This window comes from Petaurus breviceps, unplaced genomic scaffold, assembly GCF_028583685.1.
Source record: "Petaurus breviceps papuanus isolate PSGF00001 unplaced genomic scaffold, PetGlider_PUasm1.0 214, whole genome shotgun sequence".
NCBI classification, from domain to species: domain Eukaryota; kingdom Metazoa; phylum Chordata; class Mammalia; order Diprotodontia; family Petauridae; genus Petaurus; species Petaurus breviceps.
Window position 1 is genome coordinate 6,918,030 of NW_027185863.1, and position 24,932 is coordinate 6,942,961.

Genomic DNA, 24,932 nt, shown 5'->3' on the forward strand with positions numbered 1-24,932 from the left:
GTGTGTGTGTGTGTGTGTGTGTGTGTGTTAAGTGTCTGAGGCCGGATCCGAACTCAGGTCCTTCTGACTCCGGGGCCGGTGCTCTACTCACCGTACCACCTAGCTGCCCCAACTCCTTAATTTTTTGCACGTAAGGAAAGTGAATCCCAAGAAGATGCTGAAAATGTACAGAAAATTGGTTAGCAGATTTAGGATTTGACTTCAGTTCTCTTTGACTGCCTATCCTATGCCTTATTCTACCACCCCTCTTTCTATTATTTGTAGTATCTAGCAGTTCTTATAGAAGATGCTGCTTAAATGGTTGCTAAATGAGTAAATGGATAAATGAAGCTTTGAACTTGGCCTCAAGAACCAGTTCAGAAATTACAGACTTTCCTTGGCAGAGTTGGGTGGGGAGATGGGTAGACTAGACATTTTGTATGAGGAGGAGAATATTATGAGCAAAGTCATAGAAATGGAATGGGATCTGCACAGGGAAGGACATTGGTTTGGGTAGACTGCAGCACCATAGTGGGGATCTAGGAGGTCTTCCCTGTGTCTGACCTGGTAATTGGATCTATGAATAGATGCTGTCGTTTGTGTAATGCATGAGAATGTAGGTTCTTGAGAGCAGTGACTTCTCATTTTTGTCTTTGTATTTTTTTTGTCTATTATAATTCTTGGCGCAGAAATATGTGCCAAGTAAATATTTGTCGAACTGAATCTTTTATTTACATATCAGGCATCTCCTAGTCAATGTAAATGAGTAAAGGTGGGAGTGAAGCAGTGATTAAAACTAGCTTCTTTGTCTGCTCCCTTAATCCTCCCACCCCAAGAATGAGGTCAAACTATGAAGCTCATTTTAATATAGTTTTGGGAATGCTTACATAATAACCTATGGATTTTAGTGGTCAAACACTTGTCGACAACTTTGGGTCACCAGTTAAGAAAGGACAGAATAAGATATGTTTACATAACAGTTTAAGGTTTGCAAAACTCTTTTCTCACAACTCTGTGGGTAGTGTAAGCATTATCATCTCTAGAAAACTGAAGTTCAATGGAAATACTACTGGTAATTCTCAGAGCTAGGATTTGAACCTAGGTCTTCTGAGTGAAACCAGCACTGCATACACCAGACTGTCTCTTAGGATGGGTCTTTTGACCTCAGGTAGGGGAAGGTCTGCAGCACCATTCCTCAGTTACCTATCCCCACCCATAATGAGATGAGTTTTAATGCATGGAGCTAGGTTGTAATTTTAGAGGCGCTAGTTAAGTGCTTTAACAATAATTATAGGTAAAGGACTTCCAATAGCTACAATGTTAGGTTTAGAAGACTGGATATGGAGTCAGGAAGACCCGGATTCAAATTTGGCCTCAGACACTCACTAGCCGTGTGACTCTGAGCACGCTGTGTGAGCTGTTTGCCTCAGTTCCCTCAACTGTAAAGTAGAGTTGAGATAAGAGCACCTACTTCTCAGGGTTCTTGTAAGGATCAGAAGAGATAACGCCTATAAAAACTCTTAGCACAGGGCCTGGCATGTAATAGGCTTTGCAGAAATGCTTACTCCTTTCCCCTTCCCTTCTCCTTAATTTTGTAGGTACTCACAGGCCTTTTCTTGTTAAAGCCCATAAAGTAGCTCTGAGAAACCCTTTAATACCTTTTTAATTATATGTCTCCTAAACCTTTTCTGAGCAACTAGGTGGTACAGTGGATAGAATGCTAGTCCCGAAGTCGGGAAGATTTACCTTTGTGAGTTTAGATCTGGCCTCAGATACTTACTAACTGTGACCCTGGACAAGTTACTTACCCTGTTTACCTACCTCCATTTCCTCATCTGTAAAATGAGCTGGAGAAGGAAATGGCAAGCCACTCCAATATCCTTGCCAAGAAAACCCCAAATGAAGTCATGAATAGCAGGACATGACTGCAATGACTGAACAGTAATACCTTTTCTAAGGACAAATGAGAGAACTATTACTGCAAAGAGCCCTAGCTTTGGAGTCAGGGGACCATGGTTCAAACCCTGTTTCTGATCCTTACTGTGTGGCCTTGTTCCTTCTTCCTAAGCCTTCACTCCCGCCTCTGTAAAATGAGGGTACTGAGTTCCCAGGTCCATCCCTTCCAGTGCTGGAACTATGAAAGCTGAAGGAGCTCAGCAGAAAAGTTCCAGTTGGAAGGATGTTTTGTGGTGAAGTTGGCCCAGCGTTATGCCTTGTGGAGGCACAGGCTTGGGAAGTTAATTTAGCTTTTATCTCCCTTTGTCAGTAAAGAACACAGGAAAACGAGTGCTGGCTGCTTTATGTTGAACTATATTTGGGTAAAATGACATGTCCTGGTCTCTTGACTGGCAAATCTGCAAAAAATTAAATATGGAAATAGCACTATCTTTAATGTATACGGAAGCAGATGCCAAATTATCTCCTTCCCAAAGGGCTGATGTCTTTCTCAGATGGAAAAGCTTAATGTGCATTTGAGGAAATGACACAGAACAGCTACTATAAATGGGAATTTTTGCAGAACCCGGCTGTCAGAGACGTATGATAAATGATGGCCTCAGTTTGACTTCCAGTCTAGCTGTTTCTGTGATCATATGTCTTTGGTATCTTGAGTCATTTTTTCCATTCCCTCTTTACCTTGAAAGCTGTGTCTTATTAGTCCTAGTTCTTCCAGAGATAAATGAAGCCTACCCCGTTTGGGTGCCATTTGAAACTTCTTTTCCCAACTGATTTGAAATCCCCCATCTCCTTTCGTTCTCACAGCAAGGTTATGAGGTGAAGTTTCCTGAAGGCAGACACTGTTTTCATTTTTGTCTGTTCTGTGTCTGTCATCTAGTTCATACAGTGCCTGGATCATGGACACTTAATAAATATTTATGGATAGAATGACAGAGTAGATAAATGTTTTATAGGTGAGGAAAATGAAGCACGGAGAGGTTGTCACTTTCCAGGGATCACGTAGACTGGTAAATAGAACAGAACAGCTAAGACTAAAGCCTGAAACTGCCCTCTCCAAAGCTGCCTAGTGATCTCTTGCTCACCAACTCCAATGACCTTTTCTCAGTCTTCTTCACCTCTTGGCAGCCTTTGACTGCTGTTGACTGTTGATCACTCTGTCTTCCTTGATGCTCTCTTCTAAGTTTCTGGGACATTATTCTCTCTTGCTTTTCCTTCTACCTCTCTGACTGCTCCTTCTCTGTCTCTTTTGCTAAATTGTCCTTCAGGCCATGCCCTCTAACAGTAGGTTTCCTTCAGGATTCTGTCCTGGGACCTCTTCTCCCTCTATACTGGTATATTTGGTGATCTCATCAGCACCCATGGATTTAATGACCAACTTTAAGCTGGTAAATCTCAACTCTGCCTTTCTTACCTCAACCTTTCTGTGGACCTCCAGTCTCGCATCTCCAACTACCTTTGAGACATGTTGAATTGGATGTCCAGTAGATACATGCAACTCACTAAGTCCAAAATTGAACTCTTTATCTTTCCCCCTAAGCCAGGAATGGGGAACCTGTAGCCTCCAGGTTACAAGCGTCTCTCTAGGTCCTCCAGTGCATCTCTTTGACTAAAGTCTGCCCGAAGCCCTCTCCCCCTCCTCCCTTCCCTATTACTATAGAGGGCAACACCTCCTTCCCAGTCCTTCAGAATCACAACCTAGGATTCATCCTGCCTTCCTTCCATATCCAAGTTGTTGTCAAGGCCTATCGATTTCCCTTTATAAATATCTCTCTTATACATCCCCTTTTTTCCTCTGACACTACAACCACTCTAATGCAGGCCTCATCCTCTCACACCTAGATTACTCCAATAGCCTGTTGGTAGATCTGCCTGCCTCAAGTCTTTCCCCATTCCAATCCATCCTCCATTTAGCCACTAAAGTGATTTTCATAAATCAGGTCTGATTATGTCATCTTCCTACTCAATGAATCCAGTGGCTCCCTGTTGCTTCTAAGAACAAATACAAAATGCCCTGTTTGGCATTCAGAGCTCTTCAAGACCCTCCCTAGACCACTCCTCCCAAACTACTATACTACCCCTACATCCTTCCCACAATCTTTCTGTAAATAAGATCCATCTTGCCTCCATGAAAGCGCTCAGATTCAATCTAGCTTAGATTCAGTCTAGCCTGCTTGTCATTACAAGCGTCACTAATGCTTAAGCTCCTTAAGAGTCTACCCAACATGGCAAATCTTTAATAAACTTTGCTTTACTTTGTCTGAGAAAAGACTTGAGTTGAATTCATTCAGCAGTGTCAGTATTTTGGGGTCTTGAGCACCCCTAAACCCCAAATCTCAACAGTGTGATATGGTCAGGTCTTGTGCTTTAGGAACCTTAATTTGGGACCTCAGTGGAGGATGAATTGGAGAGGAGAGAAACCTGAAAAACAAAGAAACTTTTACTGGGTAGAGTTGGGGTAGTATCATAGAAGGGTGTGGTGATACAGAGTTACAACAAAGTAGAGAGAGAGTCTAGGGTGGAGTAATAGGGGGAAAATGAGAGTTTTAGAGCAATTTGAGTAACTCTAGCAATGACTTAAATATGAAAACATGAAAGCTACTTTTGGGGGCAAAAAACAACAAAACAAAAAGCAGGAAGACCCATTTTGAGGCTGTTGTAATAGTCTAGTTGAGATGTGATTAGTACCTGAACTAGTGTGGTGGTGGTAGTATGAGTGGAGAGAAGGCTCATGGAAGAGATATTTTGGAGGTAGAATCAACAAGACTTGATAACTGATCATATACAGGGAATGATGGAAAGGAAAGAGAGGAAAATGATTCCAGGGTTGCAAAATGGGTTGACAGAAGGTGATAGTACCCTCTGTAGAAATAGTAAAATAGAAGAGGTGGGTTTGGGGGAGACTGATAATGAGTTTTATTTAAGTTGCTCTTGAGATATACCCACCAGATACTCAGTTCAAAATGTTTAAAAGGCAGTTGGTGATGTTGGATCAGATCTCTAGCAAGTAGGACTGGATTGAAAGATCTGGAAGTCATCTGCATAGAAATGAAGCCTTAGGAGCTATTGAGATGAGTTTGTGTTCCTTTTTTCTTTTACTTCCCCTATTGAATCCTCCTGCCTTCTCTTCCCCACACTCATTATCCCTTTGCTTTTTTCTTTCTTTTGTATTCCTTAATTGTTCGCAATTGGGAATTTGAATGCAGCTTTTAATACACTTATAGAATGAAGTTTTATTTCTCTTGTTTTCATTTAACAAGATAAACAAAATGAACAAGTGAATTGAGTATTATATGTTTCTTTCTCTTGCCTCTAAAAATATGTTTCAGAGCTGGGTCTGACCTGCATTAATAGAGGGAATTTTCTCATTGGGAATCCCCTGTTACCATTAAAATCACAAGGAGAGAAAGATATTTAATTAAAAAAAAAAACCCAAAACCTCACCTTAATTTAAATGAGTTGTACTTGGGTGGTCCTTTTTTACATCTTTGGCTCATGATTTAATTTTCTAAAGTTTCCCACCCCTGTCTGTCAATGATTATTCTGCCTAGTGTGTATCTGAATTATTCTATATAGTTTTTCCATTCCTAATGGATTGTTAAGGGTTTTGAATTTTTAAGGGAAAAAATAAAATTAATTTGTTTTTAAATAATGTCTGTAATAAATTGGTGAAGAACAGTTTAAATGTGTGTTTACCTCGAAATTAGTTAGTGCTATGTATTTATTTCAGCAGTTCTACTTTGAACGGGTAGGGATTTTACCCCAGACAATGTGCTTTCTTTCCTTCAGTTCTAATTAACAGCAAGGCCAGATGACTATGACTAAAGATGGCTAATGGAAAATTTTAATATCCCTTTCTGCAGTCACCCCAGAAAGGCTCCTTTTCAAATGATATCCCTAAAGGAGCATGACTAGGGAGGAAGGTTGGCAGAGTGGAAAGAAGACTGGATTTGGAGTCAGAGAACCTGAACTCTAATTCCTTCAAGGCTCAGCTCAAGTGCCTGGTGAACTCTCTTTGCGGATGTGCTAAGCCAGATTGAGAGCAATTAACTTTCCTCGAACCAAATGAGTTAGGGGGATGTCTACCCTGAGCGGGTGAGGACTTCCCCTGGTGGAAGGGGCAGATGGGAACAATTGGTTCCAATGGCCATGAATATGAATGAAGCAGATGCTAGTGCTGAGAGCTTGGTCAGACATCAAAGACACCACGTCATCCACTGCATCCCAGGCCATCTCCAGTCCTCTTGACTTTTGTCCTGCCACTGCAATTCAGTGACTCAGGAAGAGAGTTAGATGGATAACTTCATCCAACTTTGTCTCACTTAAATCCAATTCACAGGCAAATCAAGACGTTACATGATGGTCCTTTTCAAAAATGAAAGAGTGATAGCAGTAACAACAGCCTTTCCAAAGAAGTCATTCCCAATCCTCCTTAATCTTAGGGGTGCCCTCAGAGGGCACCCCCGATTTCTACTGCATGTATCTCATTTGTACATAATTGTATGCATGTTGTCTCCCCTTTGAGGCTATGAACTTCTTGAGAGCGGGGACTTTTTTGTTTTTTTTTGGGGGGGGGGTTATATCTTCAGGCTTAGCACAGTGCCTGACACATAATCACTTTAAAGAAATGCTAGTTGACTATGTGTGTTAAGTTCATCTCTGTTTCTGCTTATTGTTTTGCTTTTCTTTGGAAACGAATTTTACTGAAGAAAAAACAGTCCGGCCGGGCATCCTTTTTTTTTTTTTTTACCCTTTTGGAAGGGTATTTGGGGTTAAGTGACTTGGCCAAGGTCACACAGCTAGTAAGTGTTAAGTGTCTGAGGCCAGATTTGAATTCAGGTCCTTCTGATTCCAGAGCCAGTGCTCTATTCACTGTCATGCATCCTTTTTAAAAACTGGCTTCTTTTACCCCAGCAATTGACAGTCCATAGGTTTGTGTCTTGGAGGGATTGTGCAGTGGACCCACAAGTTAACTATTCATTTGAACAAACTCAGAATAATCAAAAGAATGTGGATGTTGAGATGTGGTCCTCTGTCTTATTTGAATACTGCTGTATAGTATTTGTGTCATAAAAGCATAGGCTCATTGTTATAAAGTTGGAAGGGACATTAGAGTTAATTTAGTCCAACCTTTTCATTTTCCAGATGAGAAAACTGAGACCCAGAGAAGCGAATTTTAATTCAGATTCTCTGACTCCAAATCTGTCATTCTTTCCACTGTGTTACATTGCCTCAGCTTTAATCTGTCAGTGGGGTTGAACCAAGAAGCAAAAGGATATTACATTTCACAGAAGTAAATTTAGGGAAATTGAGAAACTTTCACTGGGTAGAGTTGGGGTAGTATCGTAGAAGGGTGTGGTGATATGGAGTTACAACAAAGTGGAGGGTAGTAATAGGGGGGAAATGAGAGTTGTAGAGCAATTTGAATGGCTCTAGCAATGACTTAAATCTGAAAACATGAAGAAAATAAAATTACTTCATAGAATATAGCATATTTAGAGAGTACAAATAAAGTGATCCCTGTGGAGTTGAGATAAACTTTGTATTTTTGTAGCTTAATTCATCTTGCTTCAGTTTCAGGGAAAGAGATTTTATATTCAATGAACACTGATTGTATACATAGTGGTATGCTAAGCACTTGGGTATTGGGTCTCATAGGATCACTGATTAAGAGTTGAAAGAATGGGGCAGCTAGGTGGTGCAGTGAGTAAAGCCCTGCCCTGAGTCAGGAGGACTGGCCTCAGACACTTAACACCCACACAAAAAACTAGCTGTGTAACCTTGGGGAAGTTACTTAACCCCAATTGCCCTCCAAAAAATTGAGAGTTGAAAGAATGGTCTCTAGAACTTAAGTCCAAGCCCCACATTTTACAGAAGTGGAAACTGAGACCCAGTGAAGGTAAGTGACTTTCTCAAGATTGCCTGGTACAGAATTATATGTTTGTATAATGCAACTTAGACTACATGCAGCCACTTCAGGAAATTCTTCATATTAATCAGGACCTAACTGGAGTCAGGAAGATATGAGTCCAAATATAGCCTCAGATACTTACTAGCTGTGTGATCCTGAACAAGTCACTTAACCCTGTTTGCCTCAGTTTCTTCCTCTGTAAAATGAACTGGGAAAAAAAGTATCCAGTAAACCAAACTTTACTGTTTGCCAAGTAAACCCCAAATGGGATCATGAAGAGTTGGAAACAACTGAAGCTATAGTAAAGCGTCAGGATTTAAAACCAGGTCCCCTGGCTCCAGAATCAGTGCTTTTACCACTATCCCACATATAGAGAATGTAAACAAAATATCACCAGTCACTTGGAATAGTTTAGAGTACCCAGAGTCTAAATTTAAAACAAAGATGGAATCAATTAAAATATTGTGGCAGCACTTAGTAGTTTAGTTTCCTGAGAAAATAAGTATAACAGCAGTGGTCACTAGAGGGCAGTGTTTCCAATTACATTGAAAATGAACCTTTCAGGACTATGCCTGTTAGTTTTCAAATTAGCCAAAAAAAAAAAAAGTTTCTTACCGTGTTTCCCCGATAATAAGACACTGTCTTATTAATTTTTGGACAGAAAAACACCAGAGGGCTTATTTTCAGGGGAGGGCTTATTTTAATGAACATTGACAGCAATGACATGTGACTCCTCTACAATTGCTTTCTTATACTCAACAGTATATGGTAGCTCTTCCTTTTTGTACTCATGTCTGGGGGTCAAAACAGACAGAATAATAAAATTATGACCATCAGTCCTTCTTTTCACTCCATCATGCCCCCTGAGTCCTTCTTTTTTCCTCCATCATGCCCTTTTTATCCTCCATCATGCCCCCTCACTCCCGCTTACATACCGGGTTTTTATGTTGTCCTGCCTCAGCTCTCCTCCGAGGCACTGCTCTCAATGGCGCCAGCAAGCAAATCATTGGGGAAGAACAGGATGACGCGCTCACTGCTGCAGCTCTGATTGGATGCAGCTCGGAGCGTGGTGTGCGTTTCACAGGGGGGGGGGACGGTGCATTCAGAAGGTACCGTAATGTAGAGTGTAGCGCAGGGGATCACCTTCACGACAGTAGCAATCTCAATAGGGCTTATTTTCGGGGGAGGGCTTATTTTAGAGGAATCTTACTCAGTACGGGGAGGGCTTATTTTCGGGATAGGTCTTATTATCGGGGAAACACGGTACCTCTAGTTTGGGGATTTCTCCCTCCTCCTCCCCTTCCTTCCCACTACCTATGGAGCACCATCATCATTATGAGTTACATGATGTTCCCTACAGGTTTGTAAGAGGCTAAAGCCCTTGGAAAGGGCTGCCAAGTCCTTTCATCTCTTTGTTTTACAGATGAACAGACTGAGGCCTGTTCAGATGAAGTGATTTACTCAAGGTTGCACAAGTAGTAAACATCATCAAATATTAAATTATGTTCTATTAGAGTCATTCTGTTTCTGTATTTTAGTATATTAGCTATATATCAGTAATTTGTGTATGGAATATATGATTTATTTTTAACCAGACTTGTGATTTCAGTGGAGGAAGGGCAATGGTGTCAAACTCAAGGGAAATGGACGCCATTAAACTATTTGTTCATAAGGATTCCTGCAGGCCACATATTGACTTAAAAACACATGTGTTTATATATGTATATGTGTGTATATATACATATACATATATACCTACCTACAGAGCCGTATAGATAAATATATAAATTTGCCGATAGATTCAGATCAGATAGGAACTACATTTTAATCTGGTTCAGGCCCCACTTGGCCATGTTGTAGGCTGCATGTGGCCTATGGATTACATCTTTGATACTTTGGACATGGGGTGCTCCTGATGAGAAAGCATAGAGGGTATATATTTTAATATCTGCTTTCTAATCATGGCTGATAAAGTAGATTTGTTTTCCCTGCATATTACTTGCTCAACATCTACTTTTTTTTTTTTTAAAGCAATTGGGGTTAAGTAACTTGCTCAAGGTTACACGGCCAGTTATTATTTCTGGGTGTGGTGCTGAGTATCTGAGCCCGGATTTGATCCAGGTCATCCCGACTCTGGAGCTGGTGCTCTTACTCGCTGAGCCACCTGGCTGCCCCTAAGCAATTGGGGTTAAGTAACTTGCTCAAGGTTACACAGCCAGGTGTTTCTGGGAGGGTGCTAAGTGTCTGAGCCCGGGATTCAATCTCCAGGTCTTCTCAACACTGGAGCTGGTGCTTACTCGCTGTGCCACCTGGCCGCCCCTCAACATCTACTTTCAAAAATTTTCTCCCTCCTCCCTTCATTGCCTCCTTCCCTGAGACAGTTAGTAATTTAATAAAAGGTTATACATGTGCAATCATGCAAAACATATGCTATTAACTTTTTTTTTTTTAAAGCAATCGGGGTTAACTTGCTCAAGGTTATACGGCCAGGTGTTTCGTGTTTCTGGGTGGGTGCTAAGTGTCTGAGCCCAGGATTCGATCCAGGTCATCCTGACACTGGAGTCGGTGCTCTTACTTGCTGTGCTACCTGGCCGCCCCGTGCTATTAACTTTTAAAAGCACTTATTGTGACCTTGGGTAAGTCACTTAATCCCAACTGCCTTGCCTTCCCCCCTCCAAAAAATAAAAATAAAAACAAAACCATTCGTTGCTACTAGTTCTCAACTGGGGTCAAACAGCCCGTGTCTAATTCTTTTTGTTGAGGGGGGAGGGCAGGTAATTGGAGTTAAGTGACTTGTCCAAGGTCACATGGCTAATAAGTGTTAAGGGTCCGAGGTTGAATTTGAACTCAGGTCCTTCTGACTCCAGAGCTGGTGCTCTACTCACTGCACAACCTAGCTGCACCCCCATGTCTAATTCTTTTACCACAGGAGACAGCCTTTCAAATACTTGAAAATAGATATGTCTATGTTTGCCTTGCTTCTCCCCCCTTATTATCCCCATTCCTTCCCTTACCCCTTTCTCTACCTCTTAGGAGGCAGAGTAGATAAGACTCTGAACCCAAAGTCAGGAAGACCTGAGTCAAATCCTGCCTTAGACACTTAATAGCTGTGTGAAATTGGGCAATTCATTTAACTTCTGTTTGCCTCAATTCCCTCATCTGTAAAATGGGGATAATAATAGCACCTACCTCCCAGGGCTGTTGTAAGGATCAAATGAGATCATATTGGTAAAATGCATAGTAAACCCCTCAGGAGCTTTTCAGTCCAGGAAGGCAGGACAGATACACAAAAAGATGAATAACAACAAAATGCCTACTGGGTGCATACCACACTAATACAGATCTAAAAAAGACCAGACTGATTTGTGAAGACTAGGCAACAAAATATTTATTTCAGTTACATAAACTCATCTTAAATACCTGTCGAATAACCATAATCCAACCACTTCAAGCGAAAAAAAAAAAGTAATCATTTTGGACTTTCCTATTAGTGGTTAAATGCTTACTCCCTCCTAATATCATTCAATGCACAAAAAACGAATGACCCAACTGTAATTGCTTGGACTAGGAGCCATTTGGGTGGTTTTTCGCCACTCCTTCATGTAAGCTATTGCTGATGATTATAAGCTTTTCATAGCTTGTGTTCAGTGTTTATGGAGAAACTTAGGATAATAAAGAAATTACCATTTTGCAGCAAATAATTAAGAACATAGATTTTTTAAAAAATGATATTCCTTAGAACTTTTACCAAGGAGAACAGAGAAGGTTATTGAATAGGTGGATACTGTTAACTAAGTTAATTATCATAAAACTAAATCTGCTTTTATTTGTTTTTGGTCGGTTACCTTCCAGCACTGACCACAAGTATCTTTTGAAACTTGTAATTAGAGTCATAGTTAATTCCTGAATGAATCTGTGCCCAAATTATTCTTTGAATGGGCCTCTTGTATGATTCTCTCTTGGAAAGTATGCATGCCTTTGGTCATGATCCCTGGGTGACTGAAATTCCCTTATTACTTCTTTGATTTAAGTTAATAGGGCTTGAGAGTTGTTGGGTGTAACACAAACCATTTCCACCTTAGTGCAGATTAGTTTATCAAACCAGCTAGGTCGTTATTTAGCACAGTGGAAGGGACTGAAGCAGACATGTATCTTTGAAGGGATGGGTGGATTATCGTACTGGTACAGTGCACTGGGCAGGTAGGGTAGTCACCATGAAGGTATCAGGTCCTGGACAGAGAGAGTAGAGGTTCCAAAGGACTGGGAACAAACCTAGATATAAAAAGCAAATTTTTTCTGCTTCAGAGTTTTACTTAGGAACTGTGGTATCTTGGGAAGAGGAAAATCTGGAAGGAGAGAGAAAGTAGTCATGTATATTTCTTGCTTCACTGTAATGGATCATCATTTTCTCTACTTAATAAGAATTTTCTTACCAGTGGGCAGGGAAGATTTTGGGGGTGAGAAGAGGGGAATGTGATCTTGGGTTTTTATTTTATTTATAAGATAACTGGTAGTAAAGTGGCTAGGTCCTGGAATCAGGAAGACCCGAGTTCAAATCCAGCCTTAGACATGTGTGACCCTGGGCAAGTGACTTAAGGGGGTTAACTGTTTACCTTAACTTCCTCAACTGTAAAATGGAAATTATAATAGCACCTCTCCAGTTGGTTGTGAGGAGAAAATGAAGTAATATTTGTCAAGTACTCAGCATAGGACCTGATTCACTTAATAGATATTTATTCTCTTCCCTGCTTTCTCTATCCCTTTTAAATCTTCTGTACCCATATAGGCATTGACATGGATAATGAAAGCTGATTGTTTTTTCTTTTTCCATTTTTGTGGTTGTTCAGTCATATCTGACTCTCTGTGACCCCGTTTAGGGTTTTCTTGGCAAAGATACTGGAGTGGTTTGCCATTGCCTTCTCCAGTTCATTTTACAAATGAAGTTTAAGTGACTTGCCCAGGGTCAAATAGCTATTAAGTTGCCAAGGTCAGATTTGAACTCGGGAAGAGGAATATTCTTGACTCCAGACCCAGCACTCTTTATCTACTGTGCCACCATCTATCTGCCCCCTTCTCTAAAAGGCTTCCACTGCACATGCCTTTTGGGTACTCTCTTGAAATGTATCCTTCATGAAATGTATCTTTAACACAATATTCTGTTTAGGTGATCAGAATAATAGAAAAGATACGCATCTCTCAGGATCCCCTGTGGTTGTTTTCATCCAGTCAATTGCATTGCGCAGCTCAGTCCAATTTTAGCAGCATCGTAGTGGAGGGTTGGATGGTTTAGCATTCTGGCATTTTGGGAACTTTTATTCTCAGCCTGCCAAATGGAGCCCAGTGCTTCTGAGCTGGTTTTGTGCCTGGGATGTTACCATCTGGTAGCTGTACTGAAGTATATTTAAACAAGAATTAATTTGATTTGGGGTTTGGGGCAGGAGGAAACTTTAGTTGAAAAACCAGGATCCTTAAAACTGCTGCTAAATAGCTCCCTTGTTTTCAATCCAAGCAGAAGAACAGAGAAAAAATTACTGTTCTCTTGATCCCAGATTATATCTCTGTAAATTGTCATGATAACACAGTATATAGTAAAATAAAGCCAAGACTTCTGGTGGCTGATTCTTGCCTGTATTGAGGGTGCTCAGGTTCAGAGGGCAGCTAGGTGGTGCAGTGGGTAGAGAAAGTCTTGGAATCTAGAAGTTAAAAAGTTAAAATTTGGTCTCATTTACTGGCAGTGTGACCCTGGCCAAGTCACTTCACCCTGTTTGCCTCACTTTCCTCTCTATAAAATGGTCTGGAAAAGGAAATGGCAAACCACTCCAGTATCTTTGCCAAGAAAACCCCAGGTGGGGTCAGGAAGAGTTAGACACAGCTGAAATGACTGAACAGTAGGATCAGAGGATCATAGAATCATAGTTGTAGAGATGGAAAGGGGAAGAAGCTGAGAAAAAACTTACTTGAGTGACTTACTCAAGGCCCTCTAGGGAGGGAGTGTTAGAGAGAGAGTTTGAACTCAGGTCCTCTGGCTTCAGGTCCAACTCTCTTTCCATTGCATTACATGGCCATTTATTCAACAGAACTTTTGGCTGCCTGATCTCTGACCCATCCACCCACCACATCAAAAGCTTGAAATTCATTTGAAACTCTGTGCTTGTGCTTGGTTGAGACTGAAGGACAAAGGAAATGATGGTCAGATGTAAATCCATACCTCAGAAATCAGGAAGGAACCATTCGAGAGCAGCTTATTACTCCAGGGAATTTAGTTTCCCCCGGGGTCCAGCTAACATAAAAGTCAAAATGTGCTAGGTGACAGAGTGAATACAGCACTAGTCCTGAAGTCAAGACCTCAGTTCAAATCCAGGCTCAGAAACTTACTAGTTGTGTGACCTTGGGCAGGTCCCTTAACTACTGTTTGCCTCAGTTTCCTCAACTGTAAAATTGGGACAACAATAGCACCTACTTCCCAGACTTGTCATGAGGTTCAAATGAGATATTTGTAAAGCACGTTGCACAAATGTCTGGCACATACATAGTAGGTGTTTAATTCTGTAAACGTTCCGTTCTTTATTTTGCTTTGCTTCTGGGTTACTAGTGGTGCCTTCCAAAGAGAGGTAAAGAGATAAGGAGCCTTAGAGACTGTGTGGGGTATGGGGACCCCAAAATCCCCTACCCAAATTTTATAAAAACTTAGAGATGTCTCAAGGGTAAGGACAGGAAGTATTTATTCAGTCCTCATGAGAAGAGGGCATCATCTCCACCAGGATGGACTAGTGGAAGGAGGCTCGTTACAGAAGACAAAGCAAGGTTATATACTCCAGCACAGACAAACCCCCTCCCACCACTATCCCTTATTCCCATTGGCTGGGAGGCTGGCTTATAGTCTAGGCGCAAAAAAAGACAAAGAACAAGGAAACAGGGTATAGCCAACCCAAAAGTACATGTCCTTAGTTGGCAAACTTAATGCTGATGTGGCAGTAAGGGAGGGGGAAGGGGTCCTGAGTTGTGTAATTTCTTAGGAAACCAGAACTTAGGCCTATCTGGTCTTACAAAAGTCTGTCTCTAGTTTCGAGATAGTCTCTCTCTGTCTCCCCTCACCCTGAGGAGTCTTCACAGAGTGTACCCCATTCAGAGACCAATTTTCAAGTGTCAGTAATGGGGAATCATGGGAGAAAGGGGAAACTGTAAACACAGGTTGTGTGGAATCTTCTGTTGAGTGAATGTGTCTTAAAAATGGGGCAAGGGAGCAAAGCAGTGTGTACTGAGGAAAAAGGCCTATGATTTCAGTAACAGATCCGGCCTAACTTATTTCCATGGAGTCCATTGCAATATAGTTATGGGGCTCATTTTTCTCTGGCCTGGGCATTTGGAAAGATCTCCATGTCTATAATGAAATTAGAGTCCCCAGCCGAGACTTTGCTCAGAAATACTGGTGAATGTTTTCATATGTAAATCTAGTCACATGCTTCTCTACTGGCCTTTATTGTTCCCTGTTTGTGCCAAATATTTACTCTTGGTATCTTAAACTTAGTCTAGGAAAGGTTCTTTATTCAGCTGAATTTGGCACAACTGAAATTGAATTTGGCAGGAACACAACCTACCCCTTGAGTTGACATTGTTATTAGTCTTATAACTGGTTTTTTTTTTTAATCTCTCAGTCTCAGATGTGTTCCATTCTGATCTTTATCCTTTACCAACAGTTTACCTCTAATAACTTTCTGATTCAGTATTCTAATGCTGAGTAGCTGTTAAACATTCCTTTTCTCCCCTTTCTCTTGGCTCTTTTTTTAAAGGCTTATTCATGCCTTTTATTTGTGTACCACATTCCTTTCCTCCTGTATCTCTCCTCTGTGAACCCTCCCTTGAAGCACAGAAAAAAAAAACAACACACCAAACAATTAAAACCAACCAGTCAGCACTTATTCAGCATTTACTATGTCCCAGGCAGACTGTGGGCTGAACACCAAAGATATGAAAAAGGCAAAAACATGGTCTCTATCCCCAAGGAGCTCATAAGACTTATTCCTGACAACCTGTAGCATCCATAGATTCCCCTCTCTCCTCTTCTGTAGGAAGAGGAGAGAAGCTGTTTAGTGAAACGAGCACTTTAAAATCTCTTCTATGTGGGGCTATCAGAGAAATGATCCAAAGATTAAAAAAATGCAGAACAATTAAACTGTCCCAGCCCCAAAAAGTAAACACAACGTGTATGTCTGTGTCTCTGTGTATATGCAAAAGTGTGTGCTTTACATAGACAAAGTATAATATACAAAAGCAATTTCAGAAGAAGGGATAAGGAAAGTAGTGACAACTGGGTAGTTGGGGAAGATGGGTAAGGGAGACCTGGAGGGATCTCATAACAAGTAGATAGGACAGTACAGACAATACAGAGCCTGGAGTTAGAAAGACTCATCTTCTGCGTTCAAAGGTGACCTCAGACATTTAGAAGCTTGACCCTGGGCATCACTTAACCCTGTTTGTCTCAGAGGACCTCATCTGTAAAATGAGCTGGAGAAGGAAATGGCAAACCCCTCCAGTATCTTTGCTAAGAACACCCCAAATGGGGTCACCAAGAATCAGACAGGACTGAATGTGACTGAACACCAGCAATGGAGATGACCCCTGGACTGAGCCTTAAAGGGAATTAGGAATTCTGAGAGGGGGAGGTGAGAAGAGAAAGAATTCCAGGTATCTGGGAGAGCCTTGACAAAAGTTTGGAGACAAGAGAGACTGTTATGTAGGAGGACCAGCAAATAGGCTGGTAGAGTGTGTAGTATAATAAGCAGTAATAAATCTGGGAAGGACTTTAAATGTCAAACAGAAGAGTTTATATTTTATCCTAGAAGTAACAAGGAACTATTAAAGACTTTGGAAATAACCTCAGAAGATAAATACTTCATCGCCCTTATTTAACAAATGAGGAAACTAAAAAAAATGTTTTTTAATTAGATTAAAAAAACAACAACAAGGAAACTGAGACCTAGCCAGATCTGTATTTTAGAAATGTCACCCTAGCAGCTGTATTTCATCAGAGGAAGCATATTTTAGTAAGTAGGTTCAGGAAAACCTGGGTTTGGATCTTGCTCTTTTGACCCTTTTCACCTATAGGTGATATATGCCAGGCAAATAACTGAACCTCCTTGAGTCTGTTTCTTCAGTTATAAAATGGCAGTGGTAATATCACCTACATCAATGTGTTGTTGGGAGGATCTAATGTGATAATGTATGTAAAACACCTTGTAAAGGTTGATGTATGTAATGTATGTGGTATGTATGTTATGTGTGTAATGTATGTAAATTACCTTGTAAACTTCAAAGTGTTACATAAATGAAATCTGCTACTTTGATCATTCTTTAGAACCAAGATTGGTGGTTCCAATTAGTCAGAAATTGGCTGCCTTGTAATATTGCTTTCATTTACTCTAGCATATTTGTGTATGTTACTATCCTGGCTCTCCTTATTTTATCCTGTATCAATTCATTCGAGTCTCAGAATTGCCCATATTCTCATTTGTTTCTTAAGGTGCAGTAATATTCCACCACATTTGTAACCCACTCTCAGAGGAGACATTCCAGGTGGTTAATAGCAGACAGGGAAAGGCAATGTAGAGCAGAGGTCACAACTTTGGACTTGGAATCAGAAAGATCCAGTTCAGATCCCGTCTCAGCTAATTACTAGTTGAATGTGACCCTGGGCAGGTCATTTAATCTCTCTGTAGAGGCTGGATTCCGTGGCCTCTCCAGCCCCCTTCAGCTATATCTTTGAAGCTTGGTAGACCCCAGGTGTCTGCCTGGGGGCTGAGCAGGTGACCTAGAATTGCTCCTGTTCTTGGGTGCTTATTACTCTTGAGGGAATTTGGGAAAAGAAACCCAGAGGCTGCAGCCTTCAAGGAGAAACCTCATCTAGGACTGTCTGACCCAGGAGCCACTTAGCTAACCCTACCAGATCTCCAGGCCACGATCCCGGGAGCAAGCCAAGCCTGAATTACCCATTCAAACACCATAATTTGTTCGGCTATTTCTTCAAATGATAGTGACTCACGTTTTTGTTTTGATTTTAGATTTTATTTATTTTTGCTACTGCTAAAAGCTGCTTAGCACTCTTGTCAGTCACTTCCCTGGGTCAGGAGGGATGTTCTCAACATTTTCTAGAAGAGGGGTGGCAAGGTGGCATGGTGAATAGAGCATCGGCCCTGGAGTCAGGAGGTCCTGAGTTCAAATCTGGCCTCAGACACTTAACGCTTACTAGCCGTGTGACCTTGGGCAAGTCACTTAACCCCAATTGCCCTCCAAAAAAAAGCTAATTTTCTAGAAAATCTTTCTGTGATATATCACTGAGGGTTAAGATGACAAATTGATAAGGCTTGAGAGGGAGGCAGTGCGAAGAACACTGGATTTGGAGTCTGACGGACCTGGGTTTGCATTCTGACTATACTCCTTATGACATATATGTCATTTAATTTTTCTGGACTTCATTTTCTTCATCTGTAAAATCTGATGACGGGGCTAGATGAACTGTGTGCCTTCTCAACTGTGTATCTATAGTAAGAGAAATTAAAGTATTTTCCCTGGAGGGATTGTTTTGTCCTTTTTTGTATTTACGGCACTTAGCACAACACCTGGCATGTAGTAAGCATTTAGCAAGTGTTTATGGATTGGTTTTCATACATAGTCTCCTTTCCTTGAATTTTTCTGAAAATTGATGACTTACTAAACCACATGGGGGCAGAGATAGCATTTGGAAAGTTAACTAAATTAAAACTATGATTCTCTAAGAATGATTGACTTTGTAAGGGCCCTGAAAGGACCAGAGAACACATTTCAGTTTTGAGTTTTTCATTGAAGCTCTTTAATATTAAGAATCTTTTTTTAAAAAAGCATATCCTAGAAATCAAGGGGATGCCCATCAATTGGGAAATGGCTAAACAAGTTGTGGCATATGCCTGTAATGGAATACTATTGTGCTCTAAGAAATGAGGAGCAGACAGACTTCATAATAACCTGGAGAGACTTACATAAACCGATGCTGAGTGAGGCGAGCAGAACCAGGAGAACTTTGTACACAATTACAGACACATTGTATCTGTGATGACTGACTTTGATAGACTGGGCTCCTCTCAGCGATGCAAGGTTAGAAGACAACTCCAAAGGACTCAGGATGGAAAGGGCTATCCACATCCAGAGAAAGAGATGCAGAGTCTGAAGACAGATAGAAGTAAACTACTTGCTGTCCCTTTTTTGTTCCGTTTTGTCCCTTCTTTCTCGTTGTTCGTTCTATCGGTTATAATCCTTCTTTACAACTTGACTCATGTTTAATGTGAGGGCATTTGTAGATCCTGTGTCATATTGCATGCTGCATTTTACGTTGTAGTCACCGTGAGGTCGGTGTTACTGTAATTCCCGTTTTGCAGATGTGGAAACAAGGCCCAGAGTGGTTAAATGACTTGCCCAGGATCTCACAGGTAGGGAGTATCCGAGATAATAAAACTCAAGTCTTTCTATCTCCAAGTCCTAGACTCTTTCCACTTCACTCTCTAACAAGGTAGAGAGTGAAGTGTTAGGGAAAGGAGGAAAGAGAGCGAGGATTTATGTAATGCTAGCCATGTGCCAGGCTCTGAGCTAAGCACTTTTACATATATTATTTCTTTTGATCAAATTATGAGAGTAATTATGGAAGTATTACAGAAGACAGGAATAGGTGTAAGAGTTATTTATTCAGCCATTCATTTGTTTTGTTGACAATGATTTATCCTAGGTCAGGTCTCTGTCCTGGATCTTCTGTCAAGGTTTTTCTTTTTCTTTCTTTTTTAAAAATTATTTCACAGTGAATAGAGCACCAGCCCTGGAGTTAGGAGGATCTGAATTCAAATCCAGCCTCAGACAACTTGACATACTTTACTAACTGTATGACCTTGGGCAAGTCACTTAACCCCATTGTCTTGCCTTCCCACCTCCAAAAATAAAAATAAAAAATTAAATTGCTTCACAGCTTAAAGTGGAAAAAGTTTGGCTCTTTGAGAGGGTTGAGAAGAGAAGTATAAACATAAGCTAAAGACTGGAAATTGACCTATAGAAAAGGAATGGTGAAAGGAACAAGGATTTTTCAACTTAAAGAGATAGTTGGGTATCAGTTAATGATGATCTTCTGGGTTATTACTGTTCAATGCTTTTCAGTTGTGTCCAACTCTTCATGACCTGGGTTGGGGTTTTCTTTTCTTTTCTTTTCTTTTTTTTTGCTTTTTGGAGGGTAATTGGGGTTAAGTGACTTGCCCAAGTTCACACGGCTAGTAAGTGTTAAGTGTCTGAGGCTGGATTTGAACTCGGGTCCTCCTGACTCCAGGGCCAGTGCACTATTCACTTTGCCACCTAGCCATGCTGGGGTTTTCTTGACAGAGATATTGGAGTGTCTTGCCATTTCCTTCTCCAGCCCATTTTACAGATGAGGAACTGAGACAAACAGGATTAAGTGCCTTGCCCAGGATCACACAGCTGGTAAGGGCCTATGGATGATGAACTCATGAAGCTGAGCCTTCCTGATTCCAAACCCAGTGATCTATCCACTGCACCACCTAGCTTCCCTAGGAGGCAGTTGAAGGGGGAAGAAAAAAATGGGAAAGAAATGGGAAGAATGCTAGATAAAGAGTCCACAGTCTATGGTTCAGATCCCAACTCGGATACTTCTATCCATTGAACTTTAAACAACTCACTTCCCTCTGTAAATCCTCATCTGTAAAATAAGGAGACTGAACTCGATGGTCCCCTAAGACCCCTCATTGCTTCAGAGCTGGGATGCTGATTGTCCTGTCCTGTCCTGCCTCTCCACCCAGGAGTGAGATACAGGTACTGTTTGCTCTTATTTTTATCATATTCTTTTCTAACTCTGATACATTATTTGCCCAGAGTGTGAGTAAAATGGCTGTTTGCAAGACTTTGACTCCAAAACCTTGATGTACTATAGAAACATTAGACATTATTCTTGTTATCATCTTAGTAATACTGCCTTCCAAGGTTGTGAATCTCTGTGGTTTCTGCTGCTGCTTTGGCTGTCATTATCTTCATAGTTGCCATGGAAGTACTTTGAAAAGGACAATTAATTTAGAAGGGAACATCTGGCCTTAGTAGTTAGAATTCTTGGAAACATTAGTGAATATTCAGATACGGCCTCCAAGGAAACCGTTGCAGACATGATTATCTGAATCCAACCAGACCCCCAAAAACCCAAGATTTCCGTTAATCCAAAGGTCATCTGTTTGACTACTTTTCTTTCACTGTAGACCATTATGAGAAAATTAGCCAAAGAGGCATATTACAATTCTCTGTGTTAGAGACGTTCAGAAGTATCTTTGTTTCTTTGCCTAAATAACATAAATTCTGTATGTACTCAGTTATTTTTAATTACATCTTACTTTGTTTGTAAATGAAAAGCCATCTTATCTCGCTCCAACCCCCTCTCCCCTTCATTGAGAAAAAAAAAAACTGTTACAGTTTGGGTGTAATGCTTGTGCAGAGGCTGTGCTAATCTTTCCTGTATCATTCCAGATTTAAGTATATAGGTTGACTAAGTCAGCAATCCCATGTCCTTATTTATAACATGTTAGGAAGCAGAGAAGAAGCAAATGGGCACCAAATTGCCACTTAGGTCTGGACATGATGTCAGTTTGGAAGGGCAATGACAAGAGCCAAATGGGAATGGCATTGATTTACAATCTGCTTATCCACTCTGCCTGAGCAACTGCCCAAGGGACCTGGGGGGAAGAGAGACAGAAACACAGAGAGAGAGGCCTTTAGCTGGTAGGGCTAAACTCTGCTCCACTGGTTTCTGAACCTGTAAAAATTCAGACACAACTTGTGGTTTCTAATTCCCTTTAGAAAAATACTCTGTGTGTGTGTGTGTGTGTGTGAGAGTGAGAGTGAGAGAGAGAGAGAGAGAGAGAGAGAGAGAGAGAGAGAGAGATGAGTGGTAGGAGTGGGGATGGGGATGGGGATGGTTCTAAGCCCTAGATTAGAAAACTATTAAATCATAGAATCTCTCATTTGAATAAGACCTTAGAGAAGTCATCCAATTCAGGCTCTACCTTAAGCAAGAATTCATGTAATAATGATACCTAGCATTTGTATAGTGCTTTAAAATTTGCAAAGCACTCTTTATACTTTAATTGTTAATCTTTTTTTTTTTTTGTCTTTTTGGAGGGGGGGAAGGCAGGGCAATTGGGGTTAAGTGACTTGCTCAAGGTCACACAGCTAGTACTTGTTAAGTAGGAGGCCACATTTGAACTCAGGTCCTCCTGACTCCAGGGCCCATTCTCTATTCACTGCACCACCTAGCTGTCCCTCAATTAATCCTTCTATAGTAGGTGGGGGTGATATGGTAGGGTTGCAAGCTAATATTTTGGGAAGACCCCAATATATTATATGTCAAGAGATCTTAGTTTTGGTCTGTTCTGTGTGTGACTACAAGTTATTTGAGATTTCAGAATTAGTTCCTGTATCAGCAAGCACCCCAGGGTGGCTGCCAACACAGGTTCTTAGATCTGCTTTGTTAAAGGAAAGCAACTCAAAATGGGTTAACAAGCTTACTTTAATCAGTCAAACATGTATCATTTACCTAGTTCAGGGGAAAAAGGTCAGCATCCTGAACTTCAGAGTATACAGACAGAATTATCAAGACAGAGAAACAGATTAAGCAAACAGGTTTCCAAACTGTCCAACCATTACATCCATACCAAATCAACATCTGGGTTTTTCAAAGCCGGGGGGCTCTCAACAACAGCTTCCCAGAGTCTCATCTGATCAAATCACAGAACACTTCTCAAAGTGAGCCCCAAAGCAAAGCCTCACATCAGGGATTATATAGCCTTCTCCTGGCTCAGAGAACGTAACCACCCTCTTGACCCACTGTTGCTATATTTTAAAACCAGGTAACTTCATCTTCGATTAATTAAGTTCAGGTCATAATTAAATTGGACTGGATAAACAACCTAGTTTGATTAAGTTATGCTGAAAAGCAGGTTTGCATAGTAGATAGAAAACCGGCATCCTGGGTTCAAATTCCCTGTCTTATACAATAATGACTGTGTGACCCTGTGAAAGTCTCTTAATAACCTTTCATTCTAACACTTAAGTTGAAGAACAGTTACAGCCTTCATTGGTAAGGGGAATTCCTGTACCCAACCCAATTAAATCATAGAATCTGGACAAAATAAAAAGCTGTAATTAAAAACAGCTTTTTAGTGATGCAGCTTGGTGGCATGATAGATGGGGTGCAGGACTTAAAATCAAGAAATTTGAGTTCTAATCCTGCCCCAGACACTTGCCATCATCATCACCATCATCTATATAGTACCCATTATATGCCAGGCACCCTGCCAAGTCCGTTACATTTATTATCTGTGATCCTCACAACTCAGGAAGGTAGGTGCTACTATCCCCATTCTACAGTTGAGGAAAGTGAAACAAGTAAAGGTACTTACCTAAGGTCACACAGCTGGTATGTGTGTGATGCTTTATTTTAACTCAGATCTTCCTGACTCTAGGCCCAGTGTTCCCTGTACCACCGAAGCTGCTCTCATTCCTGTCTATCTCTCAGCCTCTTTTTCTCATCTGTTAAATAGGGATAATAATATCACTTATCACTGGCATTATAGTGAAAATCAAATGAGATAAATCTATATAAGCACTATCTTTTAAAATGCTAACTTCGTCATAATAGTAATTAGGAGACAGCATTAGCCCTTTTTTCCTTTATCTTTAAATCAAATGGTATTTTCTCTTAATGTGACTCTTCTCACTTAGAGAAAACAAGTGAGTCTACTGTACCCTTCACCAACTCAGATGCTATCCAAATTCTACTTTGAGCCCAAACTTTTCTCTTTATTCTGTAGAGTGTTTAATATCTAATTAGTAAGATGTGTTTGATTAAAAGGGAGGGATTGGGGTGGCTAGGTGGTGCAATGAGTAAAGCATTGGCCCTGGAGTCAGGAGGACCTGAGTTCAAATCTGGCCTCAGACACTTAACTAGCTGTGTGGCCTTGGGCAAGTCACTTAACCCCAATTGCCCTCCAAAAAGCAAAAAAAAAAAAAAGGGAAGGATTGTTGACTAATGTAACTTTTTATTGTCTCCTTAAATCCTTCTACATGTTTTGTATCTTTTTGTCCTGGCCTTACAAAATAATCAGAAAAGTTCAAATAATTATTATACTGTTTTCTTGTGAATTCTGGATTAACTACTATTAAAAACAAAGTCCTGTGTACGAATTATACCATTCTTCTGGAATTTTGTTGAATAGGATATTACTTGAAATAAGTGGATCATTAATTGAGGTTTGAGAGTACTTATTGATATGACTATTTGTGGTCATGGAAAATGAACTGTGCCCGAATTAGGGGGACAAAGAGAAATGGGAAAAAAAAGTTTCAGATTTCAGAAATGAAGCAATAGAGCCTTTTAGAGGCTGATATCAAGATTATACTGTTTCCATAGGAACTGGTAAACATTTCAGTGACCTGATGAGAATAATTTTGGAATGAGAGACATTTTTGACAGTAGCAAGCTTAGTACCAAAGACGTGGCTTGTAGTGGCTCGTTCGGGGTGGGCAGGAAAGAGCAGATTTCAACTATATACTTTTGAATTCTGGGAAAGGGAGAGGAGCCACGTTTGTTGCCCATAGTACTCAGACCACTGGAGTTGTTGACTCTTGACTCTGCCTCTGTTGTTCTTGGAATGTAGAAAACAAGCTTGTATTTTTTTCTCCTTGTCATGCACAAGAACTTTTGTCAATTGATTTTTTTTTTAAGTGAACATTTATTTTAGGAAACCCTAGCAGATATTTGGATATTTTGAAGTGCAGAGTAGGTGGGTAGAGCAGAATGGAACTAAATTTGGCACCATGGCAGAGATCCAAGTGATACTGTAGGTAGCAGACTTTAAGCTAATTAACGTGCAGAAATCTACTTTTATTAAAAGAAAAAGATGGCATTAGATAGTGATTATTCCCTTAACAAAATGACTACAAATAAAATTCCTTTGACTGAAGAACTTCCTTGATGAATTTTACATGATTCAATTTGCAAAAACAAACAAACAAACAAAAC

At 40.6% G+C, this 24,932-nt stretch overlaps 1 protein-coding gene and 1 non-coding gene across 2 annotated transcripts in view; one reads left to right on the forward strand and one right to left on the reverse strand.

The window, feature by feature from the left end:
• Nucleotides 1–24,932, forward strand: part of LIMS1 (LIM zinc finger domain containing 1) — a 215,390-nt gene that overhangs the window by 98,191 nt on the left and 92,267 nt on the right. The gene's annotated exons all lie outside the window — the stretch shown is intronic.
• Nucleotides 21,306–21,408, reverse strand: LOC138165795 (U6 spliceosomal RNA). The gene has a single exon (XR_011169460.1). It is a non-coding gene; the product is annotated as a U6 spliceosomal RNA (small nuclear RNA).